The sequence below is a fragment of the Lactuca saligna genome, chromosome 5 (assembly GCF_052625555.1).
Source record: "Lactuca saligna cultivar CGN05327 chromosome 5, ASM5262555v1, whole genome shotgun sequence".
NCBI classification, from domain to species: Eukaryota; Viridiplantae; Streptophyta; class Magnoliopsida; order Asterales; family Asteraceae; genus Lactuca; species Lactuca saligna.
The window spans coordinates 13,252,360-13,272,786 of NC_136421.1; the positions used below are offsets into that span (position 1 = coordinate 13,252,360).

The 20,427-nt window shown below is 35.4% G+C and overlaps 7 non-coding genes across 7 annotated transcripts; all 7 read right to left on the minus strand.

The window, feature by feature from the left end:
• Positions 1 to 286: 286 nt before the first annotated feature.
• TRNAF-GAA (transfer RNA phenylalanine (anticodon GAA)) lies at positions 287 to 359 on the minus strand. Its single transcript has one exon. It is a non-coding gene; the product is annotated as a tRNA-Phe (tRNA).
• Positions 360 to 2,347: 1,988 nt separating this feature from the next.
• Positions 2,348 to 2,420, minus strand: TRNAL-UAA (transfer RNA leucine (anticodon UAA)). The gene has a single exon. It is a non-coding gene; the product is annotated as a tRNA-Leu (tRNA).
• Positions 2,421 to 4,368: 1,948 nt separating this feature from the next.
• On the minus strand, positions 4,369 to 4,441 carry TRNAF-GAA (transfer RNA phenylalanine (anticodon GAA)). Its single transcript has one exon. It is a non-coding gene; the product is annotated as a tRNA-Phe (tRNA).
• Positions 4,442 to 10,412: 5,971 nt separating this feature from the next.
• On the minus strand, positions 10,413 to 10,485 carry TRNAF-GAA (transfer RNA phenylalanine (anticodon GAA)). Its single transcript has one exon. It is a non-coding gene; the product is annotated as a tRNA-Phe (tRNA).
• A 948-nt stretch (positions 10,486 to 11,433) lies between these two features.
• On the minus strand, positions 11,434 to 11,506 carry TRNAF-GAA (transfer RNA phenylalanine (anticodon GAA)). The gene has a single exon. It is a non-coding gene; the product is annotated as a tRNA-Phe (tRNA).
• Positions 11,507 to 12,453: 947 nt separating this feature from the next.
• Positions 12,454 to 12,526, minus strand: TRNAF-GAA (transfer RNA phenylalanine (anticodon GAA)). Its single transcript has one exon. It is a non-coding gene; the product is annotated as a tRNA-Phe (tRNA).
• Positions 12,527 to 13,654: 1,128 nt separating this feature from the next.
• On the minus strand, positions 13,655 to 13,727 carry TRNAF-GAA (transfer RNA phenylalanine (anticodon GAA)). Its single transcript has one exon. It is a non-coding gene; the product is annotated as a tRNA-Phe (tRNA).
• Between the last annotated feature and the right edge of the window lie 6,700 nt (positions 13,728 to 20,427).

The following is a 20,427-nucleotide window of genomic DNA, read 5'->3' on the forward strand; positions in this document are numbered from 1 at the left end:
AAACCTATCTTTTCATTATAATTATATTATTTATCCCGACATCATGCTTTCAAAGCTTGTAGTCCTTGTTTATATTTATGTCAGTTTCACTGTTACTTAGCCTAGCCCACTTATAGTTTATTAGTTTCTCATAAGAGATTTTGTTGTTAGTTGAGTTGTTTAAAGTAAAAATATGAAGAAAACAAAAAAATAAATCATCCCTAAAATATAGAACATCCGAGCAACACACAAAACTGAGCTTTTAATGAAGAAATACGAAGAGGTTGTATTATTGAAGAAATAAAAATGCGGTGAACGTGGATCGAACACGTGACCTTCAGATCTTCAGTCTGACGCTCTCCCAACTGAGCTATCCCCGCTATTGTGCTTTTTGATGCAAAATGAATTATATAGTTCAGATTTTTTCCTGCGTTCTTAATTACATAATTGTTCTGATTTGAACCAAAGTCTACATATATACATTGAACATTTCAATGACCATGAATACTTCAATGGTCATTGAATTTCATATTAATTAAATAACGACGCCATCCAACTATGATCATGTTTAATCTATTTAAAGTCAATTACTCATTTCACGTTATCTAAAAATACAATTAAACTATACATCATTGTAGATGTTATAACAAGAAACGAATAAGAGGTGCAAGGTGTCAAGCATGAAGGTATACGTGTACCTATGTACTAAGTACAAGTTTTTTATTCATGATGATGATAACTAGAGAATGTTCTAATAGATAAGGACATACTATGAAACATTGAAGAAGTATTAGAGGAGTTAAAGTGCAGAATGAAATGTTCATTTCCATGATGCAAGTATATAATATTGATGCTTAAATGGAAATTTTAAGATTTTTACTACATGAAAAAAGATACGTTGCATACGTGATTATTGAAAACTCTACCCACCATATCCTTACGAATAGGACTTACTTAAGACCCCGTAAACCAACTTGAAAGTTGACCACAAATTTCAACCTCAACAGCTAACATATGTTCCATCGATGACTTACCTAACTTGTAAAACCTATCTTTTCATTATAATTATATTATTTATCCCGACATCATGCTTTCAAAGCTTGTAGTCCTTGTTTATATGTATATCAGTTTCACTGTTACTTAACGTAGCGCGCTTATAGTTTGTTTGTTTCTCATCGGAGATTTTGTTATTATTTGAGTTGTTTAAAGTAAAAATATGAAGAAAACTAAAAAAAATCATCCATAATATATAAATCATCCCTAATATATAGATCATCCGAGCAACACACAAAACTGAGCTTTTAATGAAGAAATACGAGGAGGTTGTATTCTTGAAGAAATAAAAAGGCAGTGAACGTGGATCGAACACCTGACCTTTAGATCTTCATTCTGACGCTCTCCCAACTGAGCTATCCCCGCTATTATTCTTTTAGATGCAAAATGAATTATATAGTTAAGATTTTTTTCTTGCGTTTTTAATTACATAATTGTTCTTATTTGAATTAAATTCTACATATATTCATTGAACATTTCAGTCACCATGAACACTTCAATGGTCATTGAATTTCATACTAATTAAATGCCAACACCAGCCAACTATGATCATGTTTAATCTATTTAAAGATAATTACTCATTTCACATTATCCAAAAACTCAATTAAACTATACATCATTGTAGATGTTATAATAAGAAATGAACAAAAGGTGCAAGGTGTCAAGCATGAAGGTATACATGTACTTATGTTCTAAGTACAAGTTTTTGATTCATGATGATGATAACTAGAGAATGTTCTAATAGATAAGGAGATACTATGATACATTGAAGAAGTATTAGAGGAGTTAAAGTGTAGAATGAAATGTTCAATGCCATGATGCAACTATATAATATTGATGGTTAAATGGAAATTTAAGATTTTTACCACATGAAATAAGATACATTGCATACGTGATTATTGAAAACTCTACCCACCACATCCTTACGAATAGGACACACTTAAGACCTGGTAAACCATCTTGAAAGCTGACCAAAAATTTCAACCTCAGCAGCTAACATATGTTCCATCGATGACTTACCTAACTTGTAAAACCTGTCTTTTCATTAGAATTATATTATTTATCCCGACATCATGCTTTCAAAGCTTGTAGTCCTTGTTTATATTTATGTCAGTTTCACTGTTACTTAGCCTAGCCCCCTTATAGGTTGTTTGTTTCTCATCGGAGATTTTGTTGTTATTTGAGTTGTTTAAAGTAAAAATATGAAGAAAACCAAAAAAAAATCATCCCTAATATATAGAACATCCGAGCAACACACAAAACTGAACTTTTTAAGAAGAAATACGAGGAGGTTGTATTATTGAAGAAATAAAAATGTGGTGAACGTGGATCGAACACCTGACCTTCAGATCTTAAGTCTGACGCTCTCCCAACTGAGCTATCCCCGCTATTGTTCTTTTTTATGCAAAATGAATTATATAGATCAGATTTTTTTCCTGCGTTCTTACTTACATAATTGTTCTTATTTGAACCAAAGTCTACATATATACATTGAACATTTCAATGACCATGAATACTTCAATGGTCATTGAATTTCAAATTAATTAAATAACGACGCCATCCAACTATGATCATGTTTAATCTATTTAAAGTCAATTACTCATTTCACATAATCTAAAAATACAATTAAACTATACATCATTGTAGATGTTATAGCAGGAAACGAATAAGAGGTGCAAGGTGTCAAGCATGCAGGTATACGTGTACCTATGTACTAAGTACAAGTGTTTTATTCATGATGATGGTAACTAGAGAATGTTCTAATAGATAAGGAGATACTATGAAACATTGAAGAAGTATTAGAGGAGTTAAAGTGTAGAATGAAATGTTCAAAGCCATGATGCAAGTATATAATATTGATGCTTAAATGGAAAATTTAAGATTTTTACTACATGAAAAAAGATACATTACATACGTGATTATTGAAAACTCTACCCACCATACCCTTACGAATAGGACTCACTTAAGACCTGGAAAACCAACTTGAATGTTGACCACAAATTTCAACCTCAGCAGCTAACATATGTTCCATCGATGACTTACCTAGCTTGTAAAACCTTTCTTTTCATTATAATTATATTATTTATCCCGACATCATGCTTTCAAAGATTTAGTCCTTGTTTATATTTATATCAGTTTCACTGTTACTTAGCCAAGCCCGCTTATAGGTTGTTTGTTTCTCATCAGAGATTTTGTTGTTATTTGAGTTGTTTAAAGTAAAAATATGTTGAAAACAAAAAAAATCATCCCTAATATATAGAACATCCGAGCAACACACAAAACTGAGCGTTTAATGAAGAAACATGAGGAGGTTGTATTATTGAAGAAATAAAAATGCGGTGAACATGGATCGAACACGTGACTTTCAGATCTTCAGTCCGACGCTCTCCCAACTGAGTTATCCCCGCTATTGCTCTTTTTGATGAAAAATGAATTATATTGTTCAGATTTTTTCCTGCGTTCTTAATTACATAATTGTTCTGATTTGAACCAAAGTCTACATATATTCATTGAACATTTCAATGGTCATTGAATTTCAAATTAATTAAATAACAACGCCATCCAACTATGATCATGTTTAATCTATTTAAAGTCAATTACTCATTTCACATTATCTAAAAATACAATTAAACTATACATCATTGTAGATGTTATAGCAAGAAACGAATAAGAGGTGCAAGGTGTCAAGCATGCAGGTATACGTGTACCTATGTACTAAGTACAAGTGTTTTATTCATGATGATGGTAACTAGAGAATGTTCTAATAGATAAGGAGATACTATGAAACATTGAAGAAGTATTAGAGGAGTTAAAGTGTAGAATGAAATGTTCAAAGCCATGATGCAAGTATATAATATTGATGCTTAAATGGAAATTTTAAGATTTTTACTACATGAAAAAAGATACATTGCATACGTGATTATTGAAAACTCTACCCACCATGTCCTTACGAATAGGACTCACTTAAGACCTGGAAAACCAACTTGAATGTTGACCACAAATTTCAACCTCAGCAGCTAACATATGTTCCATCGATGACTTACCTAACTTGTAAAACCTTTCTTTTCATTATAATTATATTATTTATCCCGACATCATGCTTTCAAAGATTTAGTCCTTGTTTATATTTATATCAGTTTCACTGTTACTTAGCCAAGCCCGCTTATAGGTTGTTTGTTTCTCATCGGAGATTTTGTTGTTATTTGAGTTGTTTAAAGTAAAAATATGTTGAAAACAAAAAAAATCATCCCTAATATATAGAACATCCGAGCAACACACAAAACTGGGCGTTTAATGAAGAAACATGAGGAGGTTGTATTATTGAAGAAATAAAAATGCGGTGAACATGGATCGAACACGTGACTTTCAGATCTTCAGTCCGACGCTCTCCCAACTGAGCTATCCCCGCTATTGCTCTTTTTGATGCAAAATGAATTATATTGTTCAGATTTTTTCCTACGTTCTTAATTACATAATTGTTCTGATTTGAACCAAAGTCTACATATATTCATTGAACATTTCAATGACCACGAACACTTCAATGGTCATTGAATTTCATATTAATTAAATGCCAACGCCATCCAACTATGATCATGTTTTATCTATTTAAAGGCAATTAATCATTTCACATTATCCAAAAATTCAATTAAACTATACATCATTGTAGATGTTATAACAAGAAATGAATAAGAGGTGCAAGGTGTCAAGCATGAAGGTATACATGTACCTATATACTAAGTACAAGTTTTTAATTCATGATGATGATAACTAGAGAATGTTCTAATAGATAAGGAGACACTATGAAACATTGAAGAAGTATTAGAGGAATTAAAGTGCATAATTAAATGTTCAATGCAATGATGCATGTATATAATATTGATGCTGATACGCCTGAAAGTTCAAGCAGGTCGGGCCAGGTGTATCGGAGGAGAAAATAAAATTATTTTTATTACAGTTTGGTATTTTTGGTATTTATTTGTTACTTGGGGGATAAGATATTATCTTTCCTATTATCTTTTCTATTATTTAGGATCTGGATTTGCAGAACATTATAAGTATGATTTTTTCTAGTTTTAAAGGAGGAATGAATAAGAATTGAACGTTAGGGTTTTTTTTGGAGTTTTTCTTGTTCTCCAATTCAGGACCTATCATCTTGGTATCAGAGCTCCGATTCTGATGGCCGATAAACTAGAAGGGAAAGGGACCAATGTTGAAAGGTTGGGCTTTTTGGAAACCACTGTCAACCGGATCTTGGATGCGGCTGAGGCGCATAAAAAGGAGGTAACAACGAAGATGGATGATCTGACTAGGGCTATTTCTAATTTGGCCTTGGCCATTAAAAGATCGGTCAAAAAAAAAAAAGGTGATGCCAGTTCTTCAGCGGAGTCACAGAGCGACACCACCAGTGACAGCGAAGATTCAGACGTTTCATAGGGCTCAAAGAAATTCAAAAAAAAAAAAGAGAAAAGGAGGAGTACCAGGCAAGAGTATCGAAAATTGAAGATCCCTATTTTTTCAGTGGGAAAGACGTGCAAGGCTAGGTTTACCGTATCGAATGGTATTTCGAGGTCCAGGAGGTCAAACGGAAGGAACAGCTTAAGGTGGTAGCGGTTTGTTTGGAGGGACCACCTCTCTCGTGGTATCGATGGCAAGACTCCAGGAAACCATTCAACTCATGGAGTAAGTTCAAAACCAAGTTGTTAGATCGTTTTCAATCATCTCGGGAGGGTAGACTACTGGAGCAATTCTTAGCTCTCCAACAAGATGGCACTGTTAGAGATTATGTCGATCATTTCGAAAGCTTCGCCGGCCAAGTAAGTGGTGTCTCGGCATCTGTCCAGGAAAGTACTTTTATAAAAAGCCTTAAGCCAAGTGTTCGTTCCGCTGTACGGATTTCTGAACCGGAATCGTTGTCACAAGCCATCCGCATGGCCCTGAAAATTGACAAGAACAAGGGGCAGGGAGAGGTTAAGACGGGTGGGTATGGTACAAGTAAGTGGAACAACGTTGGTGCCGCCAAGACAATTGCCACCCAAACCCCGACTGGTATTGTACCAGAAAAGAAGATGAGCTCGAACAAAGGGGGTGGTACTTTCAAAAGACTGACACCGACCGAGTTAGCAGAGAAAAAGGCTAAGGGTATTTGTTTTCGTTGTGATGGAAAATATTCTTTGGGTCACCGCTTCCCTAGCAAGGTGTTGCAAGTGTTGTTGGTTGATGAAGAAGATATCATAGAAGAGGAAGACGATGGAGACCACCCGCATTTGGAGGCGATTGAAATGTCCTTAAATTTTGTTTTGGGTCTTACCCCTTCGCCCACGATGAAGGTACAAGAAAACATTCAGGGGGTCCCGGTGGTAGTATTAATCGATTGTGGAGCCACCCACTCATTCATCTCTAACCGGGTAATTGAGATTTTAGGGTTAACAGTTATTGATACGGGATCGGTGAGGGTCATGTTGGGCAACGCGAGGAAAGATAAGACTCGGGGTACTTGCAAGGCAGTGACCCTAGATTTGCAGGGGTGTAGCGTGGTGGAATATTTTATTCCTTTGGATTTAGGAAGTTCAGATCTGATTTTGGGGATCACTTGGTTGCAAACGTTGGGTAATGTCACATCAAATTGGAGGGAGTTGTGGATGAGTTTTTGGGTTGACGGTTGATTGATCAACATACGGGGGGACCTGAGCCTTTCCAAATCCCTTGTGTCGTGTAAGGCGTTGGGGAAATTGTTGCAAAAGGAGGGTGAGGGATTCGTCATCCACATAGGGACTATCGAAGACGAAGGCAATTCGGGTCAGAACACGGGAACTACTCAGATCATATTGGACAGTTTCAGAGAGGTTTTTAACACACCGAGGGGTTACCACCATCAAAAAGCCACGAACACGCCATTAATTTGCGCGAGGGAACGGGCCCCATCAGCATCAGACCGTATCGCTACCCACATGTGCAAAAAGACGAAATTAAGAGATTAGTGAAGGAAATGTTAGAGGCGGGAGTGATTCAGCCAAGTACTAGCCCGTTTTTGATCCCAGTGCTGCTGGTCAAGAAAAAAGATGGTAGTTGGCGGTTTTGTGTTGACTACCGGGCCCTCAACAAAGCAACAATACTCGACAAATTTCCGATTCCGGTCATAGATGAGTTGTTGGACGAGCTTCACGGGGCGGAGGTTTTCACCAAATTAGACCTTAAGTCGGGGTACCATCAGATTCGCATGAAGACGGAGGATATTCTGAAAACCACGTTTCGGACACATGAGGGCCACTACGAGTTCTTGGTAATGTCGTTTGGTTTGACAAAGGCCCCGGCTACTTTTCAGTCGCTTATGAACAAGGTATTTAGACCCTTTTTACGGAAATCCGTGTTGGTTTTTTTTTTGATGATATACTAGTGTACAGCAAAACCGAGCATGAACACCGGGATCATGTTTCGACGGTACTTCGAGTTTTGCAAAAAAATCATCTTTATGCAAACCGAAAAAAATGTTATTTCAATCAAAAATAGGTAGAGTACCTTGGTCATATTGTATCAAAGGATAGGGTTGCGGCTGATTCAAGCAAGGTTTCTCATATGTTGCAATGGCCACTGCCCAAAACCTTGAAGGCGTTGAGTGGGTTTTTGGGTTTAACCGGATATTACCGAAAGTTTGTTAAGGATTATGGGAAATTGTGTGGCGTTTAACGGAACAATTAAAGAAGGATAATTTTAAGTGCAACGATGAGGCTACCGAGGCGTTTAATAAATTGCAACTAGCGATGACTCAGCTACTGGTTTTAGCTCTTCCGGATTTTTCGAAGGAGTTTGTATTGGAAACGAACGCGTCAGGGTATGGTTTGGGGGCGGTTCTTATGCAAGACGGGAGGTCGGTGGCTTATTTCAGTTAAGTGTTGGGGGCTCGGGCCCGACTGAAATCGGTTTATGAGCGTGAGCTCATGGCCATTGTGTTGGCTATTCAAAAATAGAAGCCGTATTTATCGGGTTGTAAATTCACAGTTCGAACCGATCAACGTAGTCTGAAATTTTTACTCGAACAATGCGGGGTTACGGAAGACCACCAAAAGTGGTTATCGAAAGTTATGGGGTTTAATTTTGATATTATTTATAAGCCGGGCAGCGAGAATCGGGTAGCAGATGTGTTGTCTCGTATCGAACCAGAGGTGGGATTGACCGCGATTACGACAGGTGGTGTGGATTGGGGAGAGCTGTGGTCGGATTTGGACGCTGATCCGGAGATGGCGGCAACTAAAAAACATGTTCGGGATGGGTTGGATCCGGTGGGGTATTCAATTAGCCATGATCGGGTGGTGTTTGAGGGCCGGTTGGTCGTCCCGAAGGGATCGCGTTGGGTGTCGGTTCTTTGCAAGGAATTCCATGAAGGTGCTGTCGAGGGTCATTTCGGGGTACAAAAGACTTACCGGCGGCTTGCAAGAGAGTTCTATTGGGTTGGAATGAAGGGCGATGTGGCTAGGTAGGTGGTGGAGTGTGACACGTGCCAAAGGCATAAGTATTCAACCATGTCACCTAATGGGTTGCTTCAGCCACTTGAATTACCATCGACGGTTTGGTCGGAGCTCACGATGGACTTTATTGATGGTTTGCCAAGATCAGAGGGTAATACCGTTATTTTCGTGGTGGTGGATCGCTTGAGTAAGTATGCCCATTTTCTACCTCTCAAATACCTATACACGGCCAGCACGGTAGCGAATGTGTTTCTGTGGGAGATTGTTTGTCTTCACGGGGTGCTGGAGTCCATTGTATTGGACCGGGATAAGGTGTTTGTTAGCAAGTTTTGGAAGGAGCTTTTCCAGATGATGGGTATCAAGTTGCGGAGGAGTACGGCTTACCACCCGCAAACCGATGGGCAAACCGAAGTGGTGAACCGGTGTATGGAGACTTACCTCCGGTGTTTTACGGCTGAGACACTGTCTCGGTGGGTTTCTTGGCTACCGTGGGCGGAATATTGGTATAACACTTCCTTCCATACCTCCGCAAAAACGACGCCTTTCCGGGTCTTATTAGGGTGGGACCCGCCTCACTTGGTTTATTATGGTAAGGTGATGACAGTGGTGGGTACGGTGGAGCAATACTTGGAAGAAAGGGATCGGATGTTGCAAGAGCTAAAAAGACACTTGCTCAAAGCCCAACAACAAATGAAAAACCATGCAGATGGGCATCGACGAAACGAGAACTTTGTTGTGGGAGATCGTGTGAACTTAAAGTTACGACCCTACCGGAAGCGAACTGTGGCCCGGTGGGTAAATGAGAAGCTAGCACCTCGATACTTTGGTCCTTTTGAAGTCTTGGAAACAATTGGACCCGTGGCATATCGGTTGTTGCTGCCCGATACAGCTCGAATCCACAATGTTTTTCATGTGTCTCAGCTTAAACGTGCTATCAGTAACCGGGTGGCTACTCCCAACTTACTGGCTACTTTGACAGAAGAAATGGAGGTTTTGTTGCAGCCGGAGGCGGTGGAAAGTGTTCGCGAGGGGGAAGGGATAAGGAAGTTCTAATTCGTTGGCAAGGTCTGCCGGAGTATGAAGAAACATGGGAGGAGTTTATTGTTTTGAATGGACAGTTCCCTACCTTCAACCTTGAGGAAAAGGTTCAAAATTGCGTGGGGAGTGATGATACGCCTGGAAGTTCAAGCAGGTGGGGCCAGGTGTATCGGAGGAGAAAATAAAATTATTTTTTATACAGTTTGGTATTTTTGGTATTTATTTGTTACTTGGGGGATAAGATATTATCATTCCTATTATCTTTTCTATTATTTAGGATCTGGATTTGCAGAACATTATAAGTATGATTGTTTCTAGTTTTAAAGGACGAATGAATAAGAATTGAACCTTAGGCTTTTTTTTCTGGAGTTTTTCCTGTTCTCGAATTCAGGACCTATCAGATGCTCAAATGGAAAATTTAATATTTTTACTACATTAAAAAATATACATTGCATACGTGATTATTGAAAACTCTCCCCACCATATCCTTACAAATAGGACTCACTTAAGACTTGGTAAACCAACTTGAAAGTTGACCACCAATTTCAACCTCAGCAGCTAACATATGTTCCATCGATGACTTACCTATCTTGTAAATCCTGTCTTTTCATTATAATTATATTATTTATCCCGACATCATGCTTTAAAAGCTTGTAGTCCTTGTTTATCTTTATGTTAGTTTCACTATTACTTAGCCTAGCCCGCTTATAGTTTGTTTGTTTCTCATCGGAGATTTTGTTGTTATTTGAGTTGTTTTAGTAAAAATATGAAGAAAACAAAATATAAATCCTCCCTCATATATATAACATCCGAGCAACACACAAAACTGAGATTTCAATGAAGAACTACGAGGAGGTTGTATTATTGAAGAAATAAAAATGCGGTGAACGTGGATAGAACACGTGACCTTCAGATCTTCAGTCTAACGCTCTCCGAACTGAGCCATCCCCGCTATTGTTCTTTTTGATGCAAAATGAATTATATAGTTCATATTTTTTCCTGCGTTTTTAATTACATAATTGTTCTGATTTGAACCAAAGTCTACATATATTCATTGAACATTTCAATCACCATGAACACTTCAATGGTCATTGAATTTCATATTAATTAAATGCCAACGCCATCCAACTATGATCGTGATTAATCTATTTAAAGACAATTACTCATTTCACGTTATCCAAAAATTCAATTAAACTATACATCATTGTAGATGTTATAACAAGAAATTAATAAGAGGTGCAAGGTGTCAAGCACGAAGGTATACATGTACCTATGTACTAAGTACAAGTTTTTTATTAATGATGATGATAACTAGAGAATGTTCTAATAGATAAGGAGATACTCTGAAACATTGAAGAAGTATTAGAGGAGTTAAAGTGCAGAATGAAATGTTCAATGCCATGATGCAAGTATATAATATTGATGCTTAAATGGAAAATTTAAGACTTTTACTACATGAAAAAAGATACATTGCATACGTGATTATTGAATACTCTACCCACCATATCCTTACGAATAGGACTCACTTAAGACTTGTTAAACCAACTTGAAAGTTGACCACAAATTTCAACCTCAGCAACTAACATATGTTCCATCGATGACTTACCTAACTTGTAAAACCTGTCTTTTCATTATAATTATATTATATATCCCGACATCATGCTTTCAAAGCTTGTAGTCCTTGTTTATATTTATGTCAGTTTCAATGTTACTTAGCGTAGCCCGCTTATAGTTTGTTTGTTTCTCATCGGAGATTTTGTTGTTATTTGAGTTGTTTAAAGTAAAATTATGAAGAAAACAAAAACAAATCATTCCTAATATATAGAACATCCGAGCACCACACAAAACTGAGCTTTTAATGAAGAAATACGAGGAGGTTGTATTATTGAAGAAATAAAAATGCGGTTAACGTGAATCGAACACGTGACCTTCAGATCTTCAGTCTGATGCTCTCCCAACTGAGCTATCCCCGTTATTGTTCTTTTTGATGCAAAATGAATTATATAGTTCAGATTTTTTCCTACGTTTTTAATTACATAATTGTTCTGATTTGAACCAACGTCTACAAATATTCATTGAACATTTCAACGACCATCAACACTTCAATGGTCATTGAATTTCATATTAATTAAATGACAACGCCATCCAACTATGATCATGTTTAATCTATTTAAAGACAATTAATCATTTCACATTATCCAAAAATTCAATTAAACTATACATCATTGTAGATGTTATAACAAGAAATGAATAAGAGGTGCAAGGTGTCAATCATGAAAGTATACATGTACCTATGTATTAAGTACAAGTTTTTGATTCATGATGATGATAACTAGAGAATGTTCTAATAGATAAGAAGATACTATGAAACATTGAAGAAGTATTAGAGGAGTTAAAGTGCATAATGAAATGTTCAATGCCATGATGCAAGTATATAATATTGATGCTTAAGTGGAAAATTTTAGATTTTTACTACATGAAAAAAGATACATTCATACGTGATTATTGAAAACTCTCCCCACCATATCCTTACAAATAGGACTCACTTAAGACTTGGTAAACCAACTTGAAAGTTGACCACCAATTTCAACCTCAGCAGCTAACATATGTTCCATCGATGACTTACCTATCTTGTAAAACTTGTCTTTTCATTATAATTATATTATTTATCCCGACATCATGCTTTAAAAGCTTGTAGTCCTTGTTTATCTTTATGTTAGTTTCACTATTACTTAGCCTAGCCCGCTTATAATTTGTTTGTTTCTCATCGGAGATTTTGTTGTTATTTGAGTTGTTTTAGTAAAAATATGAAGAAAACAAAATATAAATCCTCCCTCATATATATAACATCCGAGCAACACACAAAACTGAGATTTCAATGAAGAACTACGAGGAGGTTGTATTATTGAAGAAATAAAAATGCGGTGAACGTGGATAGAACACGTGACCTTCAGATCTTCAGTCTAACGCTCTCCGAACTGAGCCATCCCCGCTATTGTTCTTTTTGATGCAAAATGAATTATATAGTTCATATTTTTTCCTGCGTTTTTAATTACATAATTGTTCTGATTTGAACCAAAGTCTACATATATTCATTGAACATTTCAATCACCATGAACACTTCAATGGTCATTGAATTTCATATTAATTAAATGCCAACGCCATCCAACTATGATCGTGATTAATCTATTTAAAGACAATTACTCATTTCACATTATCCAAAAATTCAATTAAACTATACATCATTGTAGATGTTATAACAAGAAATTAATAAGAGGTGCAAGGTGTCAAGCATGAAGGTATACATGTACCTATGTACTAAGTACAAGTTTTTGATTAATGATGATGATAACTAGAGAATGTTCTAATAGATAAGGAGATACTATGTAACATTGAAAAAGTATTAGATGAGTTAAAGTGCAGAATGAAATGTTCAATGCCATGATGCAAGTATATAATATTGATGCTTAAATTGAAAATTTAATATTTTTAATACATGAAAAAAGATACATTGCATACATAATTATTGAAAACTCTACCCACCATATCCTTACGAATACGACTCACTTAAGACTTGGTAAACCAACTTGAAAGTTGACCACAAATTTCAACCTCAGTAGCTAACATATGTTCCATCGATAACTTACCTAACTTGTTAAACCTGTCTTTTCATTATAATTATATTATTTATCCCGACATCATGCTTTCAAAGCTTGTAGTCCTTGTTTATATTTATGTCAGTTTCACTATGACTTAGCCTAGCCCGCTTATAGTTTGTTTGTTTCTCATCGGAGATTTTGTTGTTATTTGAGTTGTTTAAAGTAAAAATATGTAGAAAACAAAAAAAATAAATCATCCCTAATATATAGAACATCCGAGCAACACACAAAACTGAGCTTTTAATGAAGAAATACGAGGAGGTTGTATTATTGAAGATATAAAAATGCGGTGAACGTGGATCGAACACGTGACCTTCATATCTTCAGTCTGACGCTCTCCCAATTGAGTTATCCCCGCTATTGTTCTTTTTTATTCTAAGATTATATAAATCATAAGAATAACCATAATAGTCAATTCAAGACCAGGATGAAGACTAGAGTTGTAAAAAGTAAAAAATAAAATGCGGTGAACGTGGATCGAACACGTGACCTTCAGATCTTCAGTCTGACGCTCTCCCAACTGAGCTATCCCCGCTTTTGTTCTTTCATTATAACAATGGTAAAAATAATACATCACACATTGATGTATTAGTAACATTAGTAACTAGGGGTGTTCACAGTCCGGTTTTTTCGGTTTTTATTTCAAACCAAAGCAAAACCGTTAGTAACGGTTTTTTTCAATCGAAAACCAAAGCCAAACCACTGAAAATTAAAACTGAACTAAACCAAACTGTTACTAACGGTTTGGCTTCGGTTTGGTTTCACGGTTTGGGCTGTTTACGCTCATTTAAGTTGGATCCATTAGAATACGATCATTATATACTTATAAAGCTAGCATTTTTCCTTTCACCATATTCATTTGAAACTCTCACACATTTTTCCTTTCACCACATTAATTTGAAACTCCCATGACTTTTCAATTTCTTTCTGATAATAATTATAATTTGGTTAATTAAGTTAAATAAATATGAAATCTAAAGTATAATCATACATAAACTAAATTTCAATATTAAAATAATATCTTTACTTCTAATTATAAAGTTATGTTTTTTAACTTTTAACATATAATACTTAATTTATTAGTTTTAGTATATTATTGGATGTAAGTCGTTATCATTTTAAAGATATAATTTTGGAAGAATTTGTATAAAATACTTAAATTATTAATTGAAATATATAACAGTACAGTGTAAACTTAAATAGAAATTTTAGTTTAACTTAAACAACCCAAAGAATATTTTGTAAATAGTTAAAAGTGATAAATTGCAGTGCCTTCTAATAATTATTATGAGTTGGTTAATAAAGTTAAATAAATATCAAACCTAAAGTGTCATCATAAATAAACTAAATTTCAATTTTAAATAATATATTTCTTTCTACGTATAAATTTATGTCTTTAAATTTTAACATATTATACTTAATTTATTAGAATTAATATGTTGTTATATGTAAACCATTATCAATTTAAAGCTACAACTTTTGAACAGCTTTGACAAAATACTTAAATTGTTAACTTAAATATAACATTATAATGTCTACTTAAATATAAATTTCAGTTTCATTTAAAAAACCAAAGAATATTTTGTAAATAGTTAAAAGTAATAAATTGTAGTGATAAATACAAAAACTAAATTGTAATCTTAATTTATCTAAAATATTTCCTAAAGATATTTTTATAATCATTAAAAGTTTTCAAATAAGTAGCTTAAAATAACTTACAATAACTGTAACGACCAAAAATTTCAACAAAATTTAAACTTTTCAAAAACAACCCATTTTAATAATGTTATTACAAAAAAGGTTTTCAATACATTTATTATCAGAGTATTCCCAGAACCATATCATAAAACACAAACTCGAGGAGCGGTACGATCATGCCTTTGCCTTGCCACGGTCTCCTGAAGAACCTGAAAAACATTAAACCACAATTGTAAGCCCGAAAGCTTAGTGAGATACCCCCAAAATACCAACCACATATACCATACACATAACATGCTATATCATATCGAATCACAGAACAACCATGCATATCGGGTCTACTGTGTGACTGGTCCGCCGTGTCGGGCCTTCAGTCCACCTAGTCCACCCTCCGAGTCCAGTCAGGTCCCTCGAGTCTGCAGTGTGGTTGGTCTGCCCGCACCGGGCCTTCAACCCACCTGGTCCACTCTCTAAGTCTACAGTATGACTGGTCCGCCCGCATCGGGCCTTCAGTCGGCCTGGTCCACTCTCCGAGCCTCAGCACGTCTGGTCCACCCTCGTAGGGCCTACAGCCTATCCGGATCGCTCGCTGGGCCTTCGGAATAACCAGTCTGCCCTGGGTACGTTGGCCTACAGCACAAAGCAGGTCCCGCCTCAACCCAACCCCTGTCAAACAACCATGTGCACATAAACATACAACCATATAACAATTCACATTAAATCAAACCGATCTAGCAAATCACGTAACACAACATACTCTAAGCATGATATCGACCTAACCGGTCACTAGCATAGCATCTCCCTATATACCAGGATACCAACCTTAACCAGGTCTCTAACGAATACCATCCTAACTACCAGGATGCAAACATAGTAAAACAACAACATAACAACAATACCCGGATTACAATCCGATAAAGGGTCGGCCTTGGTGCCTTAGACCCTGTTGATATAGTGAGGATAACTCACCTTGCAACTGCTGACTGGAAAGATAAGACCGAGATGCTCCGACCACTGACACGATCTCCACCACTGGCTAACACCAACACTGAACTCAAAACAAAAGCCAATAATTACCAAAATGCCCCTGGAAGTCATGGTAAACCCTTGGTCAAAGTCAAAGTCAAACTCATCCTCCTGACTCACTCTACTCGCCGAGTCAACCTAATGACTCGTCGAGTCCCCATGCTTAGAACTTCCCTAATCCACGACTCAACTCGCCGAGTCACCCCGAGACTCGCCGAGTCTCACAACTCTGAGTCCCCTCGCACTCACCGAGTCCTCCCTTGACTCACTGATTCATGGCTTCACCAGAAGAAGTTTGGACCTCATGACCAGACTCGCCGAGTCCAAGGCCATCTTCAACCTACTCGCCGAGTTGTTCTTCCAACTCATCGAGTTCCAGTCCATCTTCAAGCAACTCGCCGATTACACCTTTGTGACTCGCCGAGTGCCTCTAGATCTTAACCCATGCAGAAGCTTTCCAGGCCATGCAGATGATCCAAAACATAGATCTACCCTTATACAACCCATCCATCACGTAAAGTGGCAAACTTTACGTGAATCCAAAGAGATCTAGGCATTTTACACTCTAGGGCTAGGGTTTGGGACAAGATAGCTTCACTAATCACTTAACAACAGGGACTTTATGCAATTTTAGATCATCACTACTCCAGATCTGAGGTAGCATCCTCAAATCCATCTTCTAATCCCGAAATGACTCATGAAATCCTCCAAAAACCCCAAAACAACCACCATGGATGACAATAAGGGAAAAAGGGGGTTCAAGACAGAGGATTCTTACCCCAAAGATGAGCCTAAACTGATGAAGACTTCAGATCCACAAGCCCTCTTAATGTTATCCTCGAATTCCTCTAACTTCTCTTCACAAATCCCTTCTTCCAAGTTTCAATCCTCTCAATAATGGAATTTCTCACGATAAGGGTTTTCTCTGGAACTCTCAGGGTACATAGAGGCTGAAGAGAAGGCATAACATCCTATAAATAGGGGCAAACCCCGAAGATTAGGGTTTTCTTCACCCAGCACCAACTCGTCGAGTCCAGCCGCCGACTCGCCTAGTTGGTCACTTAACACGCAACCGGAGTCGCGACTCTACTCGCCGAGTCCACCCATAGACTCGCCGAGTTTCCCTTATACATTTTCACTTTAGCCCTTCAACTCTACTCTTGATATTCAGGGATGTTACAATAACAATAGTTAAAAATAACTCTATATAAATGATTATATTGTTACCTTTAAAATCAAAAAATAATGTTTAATTTTTCTAAATAATTATAATAATAGAAATTAAAACATTAAGCAAATAAATTTTAAAAATTAATTAATAATAACAACAACTATAAATAACATTAAATCATATATTATATTTAATTGTATTCATTTGTAACTCGCGGGTAAAAGTTATTCAAACGATTGAGATTATGAATTAATAATAGATTATGAATTAATTAACATATATTATATTTAATTATGTTATATTATATTATATTATATTATATTATATATATATATATATATATATATATATATATATATATATATATATAATCAATATATTATATCAATTTAATATACGAATTATTATATCAAATTTAACAACGTTATTGTTATATTTAAAAAAAAAACATATATTTGTAAAGACTTCAACTATATAGGTGTTTCTGCGCTATAAAATGTCAACTTAAATATAAATTTCAGTTCCACTTAAAAAACCAAAGAATATTTTGTAAATAATTAAAAGTGATAAACTGTAGTGATAAATGCAAAAACTAAATTGCAACCTCAATTTAACTAAAATATTTCCTAAAGATTTTTTTTATAATCGTTGAAAGTTTCCAAATAAGTAGCTTAAAAGAACTTTCAATAACAATAGTTAACAATAATTCTATATAAATGATTATATTGTTACATTTAAAATCAAAAAATAATGTTTGATGTTGTAAATAATTATAATGATTGAAATTAAAACATTAAGCAAATAAATTTTAAAAAAAAATTAACAATAATAGCAACTATAAATAACATTAAACTATATATTATATTTAATTTTATTCATGTGTAATTCACAGGTAGAAATCATTTAAAAAATTGAGATTATTAAGTTATAATAGATCTATATATTATCATATAACTCAAAATAATCAATATATTATATCAATTTAGTATACAAATTATGATATCAAATTTCAACTATATATGTGTTTTTGCGCAACGCGCGGGCATTCGCTTAGTTTTTCAAATAAAATTAAGAACGAACCAAATTGAATCATTGACAACTAACATAAAGAATAAACATTGATGGACTAAAAGAAACAACTACCTTATTCACGATTTATCATTAAAATAAAACCATTAAACCTTTATGCAGACTTACTTAAAATATCACACATGATAATATGATATAAATACTGAAGGTTTAATAAAAAAACATACAATCTAAATATGACATGGTTACATTAGGAAACTAGAAAAAATGAATTTAGACGCAACAAATGAATAAAAAGAAACTTCTTGTTTTTATATCAAAATGATATTGTTTTAATGGTTATATATATATATATATATATATATATATATATATATATATATATATATATATATATATATATATATATATATATATATATATATATATGACAAAACTTCAAAAATGGTCCCTGTGGTTTTCGAAAATATCAAGTTTAGTCCTTAAGTTCAAAAAACCTCACAGATGGTCCATGTGGTTTCAAAACTTTTAACAAATGGTCTTTTTCGCTAACACCGTTAACATTTGACCGTTAAGTGAAGGGCATATCAGTCATTTCACCACCATAGGGACCATTTATGAAGTTTTGCCTTAAAAAAGAAAAAAATATATATAATTATTTAATATTAAAGGGCCCTCTCTCTCTCTCTCTCTCTATTTCTCTCTTCCCTTCCCGTTATCCTTCACCATCGACCAAGAAGAGGCTGCCGACCATCGGAGTTGCCTCACCTTTCCCAACCTCCTCCACCCTCCTCCGTCGAATCTGTGAAGCCGACAAGAGTAGCCTACCTCACCCCAGTTAATAACACTTCTACAGGATTAGAATGACATATTCCTTTTTCCCAACAAAACCAGCTAGCAACAACGCTAGGTCGAGATTCGAGAAAAACGGTGAGGTATCAATTCCATGGTGGCAGATCGTCGGAAAAGATGATTTGGGTTCAGTTGTTTCAAAATGATCAAATTCACATGATTGTAACGAGAATCATCTTCTTCCAAAATCAAATCCAGAAAAGATGGTCAATCCAGAAAAGATGAACATTCATCTGCTATCTTATTACCATGGTGAACCAACACAGGAAGCAAAAACAAGAAAACTTGACAAATTACTCGGAATAAATTCAAAGGTGAACATGAATTCGAAGGCAACAACATATCAGAGTGTGCAAACGACCACCGACTCGATTTACGGGTTTCACTGGGCCGGAAGCTCGCCTTCATTGTTATCGAATCAAAAGCAAATACTAGAATCGTATGCACATCAATCAAACCTCAATGTGATGGACCCTGGTGAAAAGTGATTCCATAGACTTTGCCTTGAATCATCTTCTAATGGTCTTCGAATCTCTCAAGCTTCTGTTGGGTTCAATGATCAACCAGCTATTGTTCATGGTTATCAGATCAAGTCTTACATGAATCAAATGGAGTCATTAACCCCAAAATCGCCATCATTTGGTTCTTCAGCAAACTATAAAGCTATGTATTCTTCAACGAAAGGTCTGCAAAAACAACTCGTGTGAGTGAATCAAACAAAGGAATATTATTGGAAGCTCTAAGACATCCTCAGACACAAGCAAGAAAATCAGAAAATGCAGCAAAGGAAGCGTATGTAGAGAAAGAGAATTTGTTGAAGGTTGTTTTGAGAGAGACATCAACGTTGTAGTTGTTTGCTTGCAGACAATAAGGAAGTGGGGGATTTTTTTCTGGAGGAAGAAGAATGGGGAAGAAGAGAGAAAGGGGAGGAGACGAACTAAGAGAGAGAGAGAGAGAGAGAGAGAGAGAGAGAGAGGGGAGAGAGAGAGAGAGAGAGAGAGAGAGAAAGAGGGGAAGAGAGAAACCTTTATACATTAAATAATTATATTTTGTCTTTTTAAATAACAAAAAAACTTCATAAATGGTCCCTGTTTTGTGAAATGACTGATATGCCCTTCACTTAACGATCAAATGTTAACGGTGTTAACGAAAAGGACCATTTGTTAAAAGTTTTGAAACCACGGGGATCATCTGTGAGGTTTTTGAACTTAAGGACTAAACTTGATATTTTCAAAAACCACAGGGACCATTTTTGAAGTTTTGTATATATATATATATATATATATATATATATATATATATATATATATATATATATATATATATATATATACACACACACACACTACGGTCGGCACACACTACGATCCGATCCGGTTTTATACGGTTTAAAAAATTTCAAACCATAAACCGAACCATTCATTACGGTTTCGAAAATATGAAGCCGCAAGTCAAACCA